This window comes from Neolamprologus multifasciatus, chromosome 9, assembly GCF_963576455.1.
Source record: "Neolamprologus multifasciatus chromosome 9, fNeoMul1.2, whole genome shotgun sequence".
Taxonomy (NCBI): Eukaryota; Metazoa; Chordata; class Actinopteri; order Cichliformes; family Cichlidae; genus Neolamprologus; species Neolamprologus multifasciatus.
The window spans coordinates 25,860,693-25,873,429 of record NC_140447.1 but is presented as its reverse complement, the minus strand read 5'-3'; positions in this window follow the sequence as shown (position 1 = coordinate 25,873,429).

Below are 12,737 nucleotides of genomic sequence, written 5' to 3'. Positions count from 1 at the left end.
GGGTGATGGGTGGCTGTAGCTCAGGTGGTAGAGCAGGTCATCTACTGATCGGAAGGTTGGTGGTTCGATTCCTGGCTTCCCCTAGTCTGCATGCCAAATATCCTTGGGCAAGATACTAACCCCAAAATTGCTCTCCGATGCATCCATCGGAGTATGAATGTGTGTGAATGTTAGCTATAAAGCACTTAGAAAGATGTGCTTGTGCGAATGGGTCTGAATGGGTGAATGCACAAGTTGTGTAAAGCGCTTTGAGTGCTCAGATGAGTAGAAAAGCGCTATATAAGAACCAGTCCATTTACCATTTTACTGCAGTGGGAGAGTTATTTCATGCGGAAAATGAAGCTTTCCCAATCAGATGCTTTACAGATGACATGTATTGCATGGTCATGGTAGATCATATTCTGATGGTACACTTCTTCTTTTGACAAGATCCCCAACACCACTGGCTGAAGTGGAGCCCCAAACAATGACAGAGCCTCTACCTTGTTTTACAGATGGCTGTAAAAACTTGCTGTTGTACCTGTTTTCTGATCTCTATACATTTGGAAGACAGCTTGCGCCAAAACTTTCACATTTGGATTCATCACTTCATAAGACCCGTTGCCAGTTCAGTTAAGCTCTTGTGTAGTTTGGCATACATCAGGCTTTTCTTCCTGTTTCTCCTCCTTAAGAAAAGCTTTTTGAAATCCAGCCTTCCACTGAGACTGGATCTGATGATCACCTGAATGTTCATCTTGCATGTCCTGTACCAGGTCTTTGTTGGATTTTGATCCTGTTTCTTAAAGATATGACTTTCAGATATCATTTATCTGGTTTATCAAGGTTTGTTTTTTGTTTTTTTTTTTAGGTATGTCACTTCTTTTGCTCTCTACTTGTTCAGTTTTGTCAAATCATTTCAGAACACACTGCACACCATGCTGAGTTTTCAGCCAATACTTCATTGGGAATGACCTTGTTGGTGCAAAAATGCTATTTTATGCCTGTCAAACTGTGTTATCTTTGGCATTTTTCATGGATTCAAATAAAGAAACTGGAACAAATTGTGTGTTCCTCTCACAGACTGCTAGTAACAAAGTGCCTAAAGACTAAATCTTTGCTAAACTGTTTTGTGTGGACACAACACCGGTTCATTCCTTGAGATCCTTTTCTTAATTTCTCAATTGAGTCAAAGGTCATTGTTAAGTTGCTTAACAAACGAACAAAAATATTCCTCTGAAAATGGTCTTTGCCATGGTTATTTAGAATAGAATAGAATAGCCTTTGTCATTGTACAAAGTACAACGAAATTGGAGTGCCACTCCCTGCAATAATAAATGTAAATGTAAAATATAAAAAGTACAATAAAACAACCGAAGTACTCAGACAATAATAAGTACAATATATACAGGATAGCAGCATAATATAATGATAGTATGAATAGCAGCATAATATAGTGACAATGGCAAGTATAGTTAAGCAGGTTTAATTGTTTTGTGCTTATTTACTACGGTGATAGCTCTGGGAAAGAAGCTATCCCTGAATCTGTTTGTCCTGGTTTTATGTGACCTGTACCGTCGGCCTGACGGTGCATTTCTCCCATTATAACCATTAATTTTTATTTGAATTGTACAGTTTCTGGTTGCCACATTGTTGCTGGCCTTGTTGCTGACCCTCATTTCAGGTCTGCCTGACAGAGACAGGTCTTAGTGTTAGACAAGTACTGAGTACAGAAATCTGAAGTAATTTGAGGATGTAAACAGTTTCCCTTTAACTACCATTTAATAGTGTTGCATAGCCTTGAGCATTCCATACTGAATTAATCACTGCACTGTTGATTGAAATTCTTAAGGTTTCTCATTGTTGTTAAGTCTTTATAAAATCTTTCAGAGGTCTAAATTAACATTGATGACAACCTCTGCTCCAGCATAACCCCAACTCCAATCCTAGGCAATCCCTGTGTGTGATTTTTGTATTTTTAAAATAGTTTTCTCAAGTCTTGGCAATCAGGGAACAAGGAAAAAATAATCAGTCTAACTGATGCATATCGAAAACTATTCACATTCCTTACTAGGGTTAGGGTTGTCATCTGTAGTAGACCTCAGAGGGTTGAGATAGAAGAGTATGAACAAGTCTCAAAACCACATTTTTTTTAAAGTTTAAACTGAACTAAACTCTCTACTTTCGCATTTGATTTTTAGTGGTTTGTATCAGGAAACCGTGCAGACACACAGTTCAAAAGATTTTGGTCAGCATTGATTGGTCTGATGTAATGGTCTTGCTCGAAAACATCTGGATCGAAGCTTCTTGAAGTTACAGTCCATGCTTACAGTTCAAGGAGAGACCCATAGATTATCAATCTGCTGTGAACGAGAGACCATTTATTTCGCAATGTAGTCACGTCACGTCTCCTCACATAGAGATGGGACTAAATTCATTCAACTCCATAAATGTAGCTCTCCGCCTCCCCCTTCGTGCTCCCATTTTCATTCTCTTTTCATCACAACCCTCGGCTACATTCACCTCAGTAAAATTAAAAAAAAACCCACCACTGCAGTGCAGTTAATGGGCTCTGTCAAATTCATCAGAATGAAATATGCATGTCAATTTGTTTTAATTTCCACCTCATAGCTTTCACTCTTTTTTTCCCTCCTTTTTGTAATAAAAATGTAATTTCACTCTTCTTCTGAGAATATGTAATTGGGGTCTTGGCACAACTTCCTGTTGAACACTTTTAATTGAAATGTATTTTTCTGTTCCTTTCACAACAATTGCAATGTGCGGCCAGTTAATCAGATGGGTTTTAACCACATTATCATATGTAAGTAAATAATTGAAAAAAACAAAGTTATTACTGTGTTATTACTTATTATAACTTATGTTATAACTTATGCAGTTCTTCTGCCACCAGAACCTCTTGCGGTGTCCTCTGGCATTAGGAACATGTATCCACTCGGCCTTGTGAGTTTCAGCGTGGAGTGTCTGTGGATCTGGTTTGTTCCAGTTGTTGTTGCTGGGGAGTTTAGGAGCCGGTTCAAGCCTTTGGGCTCTTTGTCGTTCCTGAGCAGTTTTTGTAGTGTGGCAGGGTGCATTGTCTGGCAATTATGGGGCTTGTCATGCAGGATAATTGCCAAAACCCAAAGTTTTCCATCAGTGTGGTATCCATTTCACCTGTCAGTGGTTTTAATGGTCCAGCTGATGTGGGTAGAATATGACAAATATTTTGTCTTCTTTAACAATTCTTAAGTAACACATTTATCCAGTCTTGAAGAATGTGTTGTTGTGGGGGGTGTTTTGTACGCTGACATTTGTCGGGCTGGAAAGGGTTTCTTGTCTTCGCACTGCAGTTTGTTGATGATGTGTTGATCAAATTCTATACTACTCACTAATCGCTCAACTGCAAGCAACTGACAGTCATTGTTTCAAATTGTTCAGCCATTGCTTTAAATTGAGAATCAATGAATACTTACACACAACACAACAGAAATCCACACACACTTGGGTGCCTGATGCCTGAGTACCACAAAGCGGGTAGCTGCAAATAAAAGACAGAAATATAATTTTCAAGTCGTGCACATCTGAAAACTAACATAATTAACAATTTGTCCATTATTTGTAACTTATAGGAATCATCAAGCATGCGCTTGAAATGTCGCAAAACGAGGATAAACTCGTTTTCCTTTGAGCGCACTGATAATCTGTGCAGGGATCAATTTGCCTTTGCTTTCTGTGCCAGCCTGTTCATTTCTCAGGGTGTCAAACTCTGTTTCAAAGACACGTACAAGGTGTCCTTCGACGTTCGTGGCATGAAGCACCAGGCTTTGCTATGGTCTGTCACTCCCAAACTGTCTCACATGGATGCTTCGGATCATATTGAAACACACTCTCAATGCACAGTCAGTGTTGTGTCATATTTTAACCCGAATTTCTATTTTTTCCTAAATCTAAGTAGTTTTTAGGACCCAAAAAGCCAGTAAAAATGATTCACAAAACACAACCCCCCATCTCCAAGCTGTCAGCATTATAATCTACAGTACTAACACCCCTCCAACCTTCTACTGCAAAATTTATTAAGAGGGACTTCCCTCTCATTGTCCAGTACTGCCCTGGCTAGTGACATGAGACACAATATCTGGCATTTAGACTCTCTTACATAGAAAAGCAGAGTCCAACAATGATAGGAAGTAGGACAGGACCCCCAGGAGAGTAGACACTGATAAAGACCATCAGGGGGAGACTTAAACCCTTTCTCTATATGGCCAGGTTGAGGTGGGGAGGAGGTGAGACGGGTCTGAATCTGATAGGCGTGGGTTGCTTTGAGCTATGGATTTGCGGAACAAAACACATTATGGGCTTGTCTGCGATTCGGACATGGAACTGCTTCCACCCTAAGTGAGAGATCAAGTCCATGGCTTAAAGAAAGACGATATTTAATAGTCCACAATGTTAAAAGATTGTTTTTTGTTTTGCTTTTTAATCGCGCAAAAATGCTGACTTAAATAGACGGCGGTAAAAAAAAATCACAGAGAACCAAGCCCGGGCAAAAACAAACGAAGAGGGGGAGAAGGCTTTAAGCCAGCTATGTAGAGCACCATCAGATTATGAAATCGAGACTGCTGGCGACTCCCATCTCAATTAAAAATTAATAAACAAATCTTGAAAAAGAGTTTTGGTAAAACAAAAGGCCAATGCTGCCCCTCAACTGCTGCACTTCCTCTGGCTTCTTATGCAGATGGGCGAGCCGCCACAGCTAATCAGCACTAAAACAGCATAAACACAGGAAGCAATTAGCTCAACCCACATCGCTTTGGTTCCTAGCAAACATTTCAGGCTTCGGCTGCATAGGTAACCCTCTAATGTAATTGCCATCTTGTCTTACGTCTCCCTGTAATATCCCTTATTCACATTAGTAGTCACATCAACCATTTCATATCACCATTGGATGTTTTGTTTTCTCCATTTTTACTTGATTTGGCAGACTATCGCTGACCTTTGACGGTCTATGGTTTATGTCTAGTGGTCTGTGAAGAGCACTAGACACTTTGGTAGCTGATTTAAAAAACAGACACTTTAAATGTGCTGGTCCATTTACATGCAAGTAACATTCAACTATGCCATCAGGATCTGTCAGAAGTCCAGTATTTGAGACCCTGAAATGAAAAATTATAATTTTGCAAAGGAGTTCTACAAATGCTCACAACACAAGGCTTTGCTGGCTTTGGCTATGGCCATGTCTGTTTAATAAAATGCAATTTCTGGGCTAATGAAAATCCACAAGTCTAAGTTATTTGAACATAAAGCAAAAGCTAATCTATATTTGCCCACAATACTTTTCTATGACGTTCTTCAGTAGCTTGTTCCAGCATTTCTGCATGGATATGGTGCGTCAAATGTGCCCTAATGAATACAAAAGATGACCAAAAATACAATACAATGACCCGGTTTGTAAAAAAATAAAATAAAATGAAACACTTTTCCTTTGATAGCGCTCCACAGGGCCTTTGACCTATTGAAGAATAACAATGGAGCAATCCGATAGGGTAACATTCAGCGTGCGATGAGGTAAGTGTCGGATTATTGATCTGGCAGCAAAACCTCCCCCTTTACAACTTCGATCACCAGGTCTGTGGAGCTGCTGCTCTGCCCACTCATCACCGAATGTTTTGCACCAACACTCAAGTGTCCTCCCCCGGACTCTCTCTCTCTCACACACACACACACACACACACCCTCTTGATAGTTTTCAGAAAAGACAATCTTTGCTCTGAGACGAGGCGAGGAGTGAAGTGACCTTTCAATCATTCCTCCGGGGACGGTGAGGGGCGGAGCTTCTCCCTGACAGAAGATTGGAAAAACGCCTGCCCAGCTTTTGTTGCTAGGCAGCGAGACCCAGCAATGACAGTGTGTCAACAATAAGAAGAGAATGAGAAATAGATTGCGCCTGGTCGCTTGAGATGAGAGGGCATTTGATTCATGGCCGCTCTGTATGTGAGCTCCTACCGTTGAAACACTTATTTTTCCTTTATGTCAAACTCATATTGAGATGACCCTCACCTCAAGTTTAACCATGTGAAAACACAACAGAGGCAGGTTTTGCATTGGTTAATGGTGCTTTGGAGGATCTAAACTGTACATCACAAATGGCTGATGGTTTATAATGTATTAATGTATTCTTTAATCTTGAGCTTTTTAGCAGTATCCAACAGCATTATACTGATGTAGTTTTTTTTTTTTTCCAATTAGGTAGAAATGTACTCCTAAAAAGGTTCTAAAAACCCATTACATTTCTTACTTAACAATTTGGATGATCATTAAGGTAACAAGGCTTTTTTTTGGGGGGGGCATTTCACATTATGTTTATTTCATGTTTTTCTCAGAGCTCTTCTCTTGGCCAGCCACAGAGTGAAAAAAAAATCTCTTATGACAGCTATTTACTAATGGACACATTGGTGTTTGAGGTTTTAGTTTTAGTTGGTTTTTCTTTCTTTCTCAGTTCCCTTGTCTTTTCTCTGTGGTTGTGTCTTTGCGCCGCCTGGGTTTCTTTTTTTTCTCCATATCTTGTTGTCATCAAGTTTCTAGCATCCAGCCTTAAAAGCAACATACGCAATCAAGCCTTTGTGATAGCTTGGAATGAATTGTTTACATCACTGTGGAGGAATTTTGGCCCACTCATCTTTGCAGAATTGTTGTAATTCAGCCACCCTGGAGGGTCTTTGGTCATGCCACAGCATCTCAATCAGATACAGGTCAGGACTTTAACTAGGCCACTCCGAAGTCATTCTTTGGATTTTCTCGATTTCCACTCCGAACCCAAGTGTGCTTCAGCTTGAGGTCATGAATAGATGGCTGGGACATTCTCCTTCAGGATGTTTTGATAGGCAGCAGAATTCATGGTTCCATTTATCACAGTAAGCCTTCCAGCTCCTGAGGCAGCAAAACAGCCCCAGGTCAACACAACACAACCACCATATTTTACGGTTGGTGTGATTTTTCTGAAACGCTGCGTTACTTTTACACCACATGTAATCGGACACACACCTTCCAAAAAGTTCAACTTTTGTCTCAGCAGTCCACAGGGTGTTTTCCCAAAAGTCTTGGGGATCATCACGATGTTTTCTGGCAAAACTGGGATGAGCCTTTATATAATCCTTTTGTTCAGCAGTGGATTTTGTCTTGGAACTGTGCCAAATGTGCCTTTTTTCACCCAGTCTCATAATTATGGTGGCGTCATGAACACTGACCTTAACTGAGTCAGAAAATTGAATTGAATTACTGGAATAAGACAGGAACTCAAACAGCAAATAATTGCAACTAAGGTCTGCAGAAGAACATCTCTTAATTCAGGCTGATTCAGCTGAAGTAATGATGTGGGAGATATTTTACAGGCACACTTTGAGTGTGTTAGTACCGACTAATCAAGATTTTACAGAATCTGCAAAAACTGGATGCTGCTTATGGTCTAAGTCAACATGGAAGTGCTTAAAACCAGCATTTAAATTTTTTTATTTTGTATTTTTTACGGCCACCAGGTGGTGATAACAGTGGGTGCAAAGTTACTGTCATGCTTCTGCACCTTTCATTGATGGATGTAAGTTAAATAAAAGATGACTCCCAAATAAATGGCACACAGCGTTTAGCGTTCATTGAAATCTGGAAAGCAGTTTCTGCAGTCTAAATCAGTGCAGTATTGATTTTAATGTGTCTATCAGAGTAGAGAAGACTTCCAGACTTCATACTGAGCTGGAATCTGAGGCTTCTATCGGTTTTGTTTTTGCAGAGCTAGCCATCTGTGGTGAGACGAAGCACAGAAAAATGAGTTGTACTGATGTCCTAAATGAGAGTTTGATCACTTCTTAATAGTTCATTGCCTCTTTCAGAGCCCATTACCCTTGAGAGAATTGTCATTGTGGTGGGAGACTCATCTGCAGTGCAGGTGTTGTTCATATTGATGGTGCAAAATTCAATTCAAAGAGGAAAAAAGAATTCTTTTACTAAAAGAATCCTGTTTGACAATATGCTTTGTTGAATATTTGTTCTGTACTGAATCTTTGTGTATTTCAAGGACAAAAACAATGACTCACAAACATGTTAAAAGTTGATTTCTTTCTGTGACTTATCAAAGCAACCAGCCAAGCTTCAGTAGGTACAAAAATTTGGCTGGTTAGATAAACGATGTAATTTAAACACGAGTTGAGTTGATGTTGGGTTCCACATCTTAGGATGTGACATATCTATTTGTCCAGGAAATACACTCTTGTTGGATTTAGCATTTTTTTTGTTGTTGTTGTTGTTGTTTGTTTTATCTTCATCCAGTGTAAGGAAAGGAGAAGGATAAGAGAAAAGAAATAAATAAGAGTGGGAGAAATGACAGGCAAGGAGGCAAGGAATCACACTTGTCTGTGATGGTGGTGGGGCTGAAACAGCATGAGACAAAGTGAACGTGCAGGAGGGGGGCAGAGAGAGATGGACGAGTGTGGAGAGTCCCTCAAAGGAACCACAAGTGGCCCACTGTTCCCCTGCAGCAGCACCTGCCTCGCCACCTCCCTCCTCTTCATTAACCAGCAACAGAACACTTCTTAAGGCCAGTCAAAGGGAGGCGGGGGATGGTTATTAAGTGTGTGTGTTTGTGTGTGGATTTGCAACAGTGCGCATGTGTGTTTATGAGCTCACAAAGACGGCCTTTTACTGTTCACATGGGTAGGTTCTGCCAGGTAATTCATGGTCGAAAAACAACAAAAAAACAACTAACTGAATTTCACTCATAGGTTTAGGTTGTCAATTTAGTCCTTTAGGTAGTACCAGATAACATATAGGAGACTAATAACAAGGTTATTGTCTAAATTATAGGAGTAACTGCACATACTGCCAGCTATAATATTGTTGGCAGCCAGTGTTGGGAAGGTTACTTTTAAAATGTATTCCATTACAGAATACAGAATACATGCCCCAAAATGTATTCTGTAACGTATTCCGTTATGTTACTCAATGAGAGTAACATATTCTGAATACTTTGGATTACTTAATATATTATCATGCTGTTTACAACTACATGAATGTACTATTGCTGTGATTTATTACTGTTACTGAAGGTCCGCGGCTCCGAACCGTAGTAAAGGGACCTCTGGCTAATACGGTGGGTTCTGTGTCGGCTCGTAGCCGAAAACTAGCTTTACTTTGTTGTCTGGGTCAACTTTGCTAGCGAGAGACAGAGAGAGGCGTTGAAAGGCTGCTCCAACAGAACTTATTGTTTTTGGAGGAAAACACAAACACGGTGTACAGTCGAGTCTTAATAGCTTACTTACAACTGGGCTTGTCAGGCACTCTTCTTGGCTGCAGTGGTTATTATTATATTTACATGCTTCCAGCTCCCGTTTTTGCTCGATGACAGCTCGTACTTTTCCTTTTTCTCCCTCCCTCGCTCACAGACACATAACGGGTATGGCAGTCCATTCTCCCTGCTGCACGGACTACACTGCCTATGATGCTACATTCTTTAGAGCTATACCTGAAGCATTCTGCCTATTAGCTTAGCACAACAACAACAGGCGCTCTCTCACCCAGGAAACACGCAGAGAGAGAGCGTCACCCCGTAACCATGGCAACCGTAACGCTGCTGCCTGGAACAACAGAACGTAGCTGTCAAACAAAACCCAAACAGTCCTGACCCGCCACAATATGAAACAGGGAAGTACCGCCGTGTAATCCATTTATTTCAACAAAGTAACTGTATTCTAAATACCACCTTTTTAAACGGTAACTGTAACGGAATACAGTTACTCATATTTTGTATTTTAAATACGTAACGGCGGTACATGTATTCCATTACTCCCCAACACTGTTGGCAGCTAATAAACCTAACATCACCTCTATGAGTTGATGAAATGTCTTTTTTGATTGATGAGCCCATCTACAAGATACGGCATTGTTCACAAGATGGTTCTAATGTCGAAAGTAAAAACACAAAGTAATAAGCACAAGTATTGATTTTTTATTGAGCTCTAACTTTTGAATTCTTTAGCCAGCTGTTAGAGCTAATTATGTTAGGCTATTTAGTCTTTTTCACAAAGTGTGTTGTGGAGAAAAAAAAAACAGCAGCAGGTTTGATCCAGGAGTTGAAGTTTTATCACGACAGCTTTGGTACCTATTTCAGGATGTCAGGGGAGCAGACTGAGCTCTTTGGCAAAGTTGGCAGCAGAGAAATGATTTCAGAGAGCTGACTGACCTGGAACAGCATTTAGTTGATGTAAAACAGTATTATTTTACTATTTCCATATCATTGCCTATTCAGTACTGGTGCGTGTTTTAAGCTACAAGCACTCTTGTTGCCAAATGCAGTGGTCTGATTAGTCAGATATTATTATTCACATGAGCAAAGCTGGAAAAATCTAACTTGATCATAAAAATTTATGCTGCAAATTCATGCGAATAGATGCGGAGAGTGTGAAAATATTTTAACACGTGTAAGCTGAACATAGCTGAACATATGAGCTGTTGTGCTATAGCAGTGAAATACATCCTTCTTTAAATGTAAACAAAAAAGAAAACACAACTTACTTAAAGCCCCATGCACACACTTTAATCATTTCAACTGCTTATAAACTCCAATATCTAATTAACCTACCACAAGACAGCAACTCAGTGCATTTAGGCATGTAGACATGCTCAAGATGGGGCGGTCTGCTTCTCTCCACCCCAGGGAAAAGGGTAACACTACCTGGGTCTGGGTGCAGTTTCCCCTTCTAGGGGCAAGGATACCTATACTTGGAGTATAGAGTACGCTTGGGGAGTGTGATTGAGTGTACAGTGTCTATTTATGTCTGTCTCCACGTTGGGTGAGTGCTGAGTAATTGCATATGAGAGCATGAGGGTGGGAATGGATGATTGTATCTGCGTGTGCCTGTTTGTCTGTGTCTATAAGTCAGGTCGGGTATCAGACGCCACCTCTCTGGGGACATCTCAGGCCGTCCAAGGCATCTCCCCACCACCACTCCCCCTGCCAGTGGCAGACGCCCTCAGACATCGGTGCATTGGTGGTTCTTGGTGTCTGCACCGGCTCACTCCTGGTGGCTGCTTGTCGGGGCCTGGAGCCTGGGGCTCGCTTGGGCCCCTTTGGGGGTGGGGTGCCCTCGGCCTCTCGGCCTGGGGCTTGGTCACTCTGGCACTGAAAATGCTGACTCTGGCTGCCGGCGGAGCTCACGGGCACTCTGAGGGTCTCTGGATGTCTGGAGCCTGGATCTCCTCCATACGTGCTTCATGCCTATGGCTCCCCACACCCTCTAGCAGATGTTTACATGAAGGAACCTTTTAAATACAAGTGCACTCATGCTCACAGGTGTACACACGGGTGCTCACACACACAAACTACACCCTTTTTGGCTCCTACCTCAAAAAACAGAAAAAAAAAAAAGACATACTCAAAATGCCCTGCTAAAGTTCAAACTGGGCATATCTGAATGACATCTTTATATCACTTATTGCAACCAATGCAGAAGAGTCTCTCTGAACACACAGCCATCAAACCTTGAAGCAGAGGTTGACGTAAACCAGTGTAATATGCTGGTTATTTCGCTTTTAATCTGCCAGCCTTAGTTGAATGCGCTACTTACTAATCTGTAACAAAAATGGCAAGGTTAGAATGACAACATCCTCAAGCCTTGGACCTCAGTTTAAATTAGCGGTGGTATAAACTTTAAATGTGTTATTGACTTCCCCTATCTTCCTTGAAAACGAATGCAGGCGAACAAAAGAGGAATTTTTGAAAAGCAATTTCTTACAAGGGCGAATCCAGCAGCCAGTCAATGACAGGCCGAGTCTTTGCGTGCTGCCTGTCGGAGATAATTACACCACAGATAATTGGCTTGTTGATTTGGATCCATTAGTGAAGCCTACTGCTTTCCAAGAATGCATGACTGTTCCCTTTATTTTCATTATTGCTGCAGATTTGAAAAAAAAATGCTTTTTGAGGACTGTTGCTGGATTCTGGGGGGAAAAGGAGCGTTTCCGGTGAAGATCACATCCAGTGTGCAATGAGTAGAAGTCCTCAGTGACCATTTTCAGTTGAAGTTGACGTTTACTTCCTGCTTTTGCTAGATTTAGCTTCAAACTTGTAGCACAATTTTAAATGTAGACAGCCATAACCTTGCTATTCTAAAAGAAGTCAGCATTTTCAGTTGCATTGATCATCTTAGACAGATAACCAGCTGATTGGAAATTAGATGAATGATCTGCTTTCAAATATCCATTTTTTTAAAACTTCTAATTAATTGGTAGAAATTAATCAATAACCTTTTAAAGGCTTACAATCCTTGTTTTTCCCTAAGAGACAGGACTGACATGGTAGGCTCCTGTTACAGATGCACTCCACAAAAATGCAGCGTCCATGGTTGGTATGATATTCTTCGCTGTCATTGCTTGTCGCTTTAACCCTTTCACGCAAAGTGGTCACTACAGTGAGCAGCTATTCAAAGGCTGTTTTCTTGTATTGGTGTCAGTGTTGATGGCATACTTGTACATAAACCACTACATTGGACACTGATGTGTCACTTCATACCCTGCCACCCACCTCGTTTAATGCTAATATAGATGTATGACGTGTTTCATTGTAATTATCGTTATTTAATCCTGTCATGCATGAATTATTACAACCTCAATCAGGATTTTTTCTCAAGTATTTTTATTCATCTTTAGGACTGAAAACATGAATAAAAATACTTAAGAAAAAAATCCTGATTACTTGTGTCAAGCATGAGAAAAGAGAGACA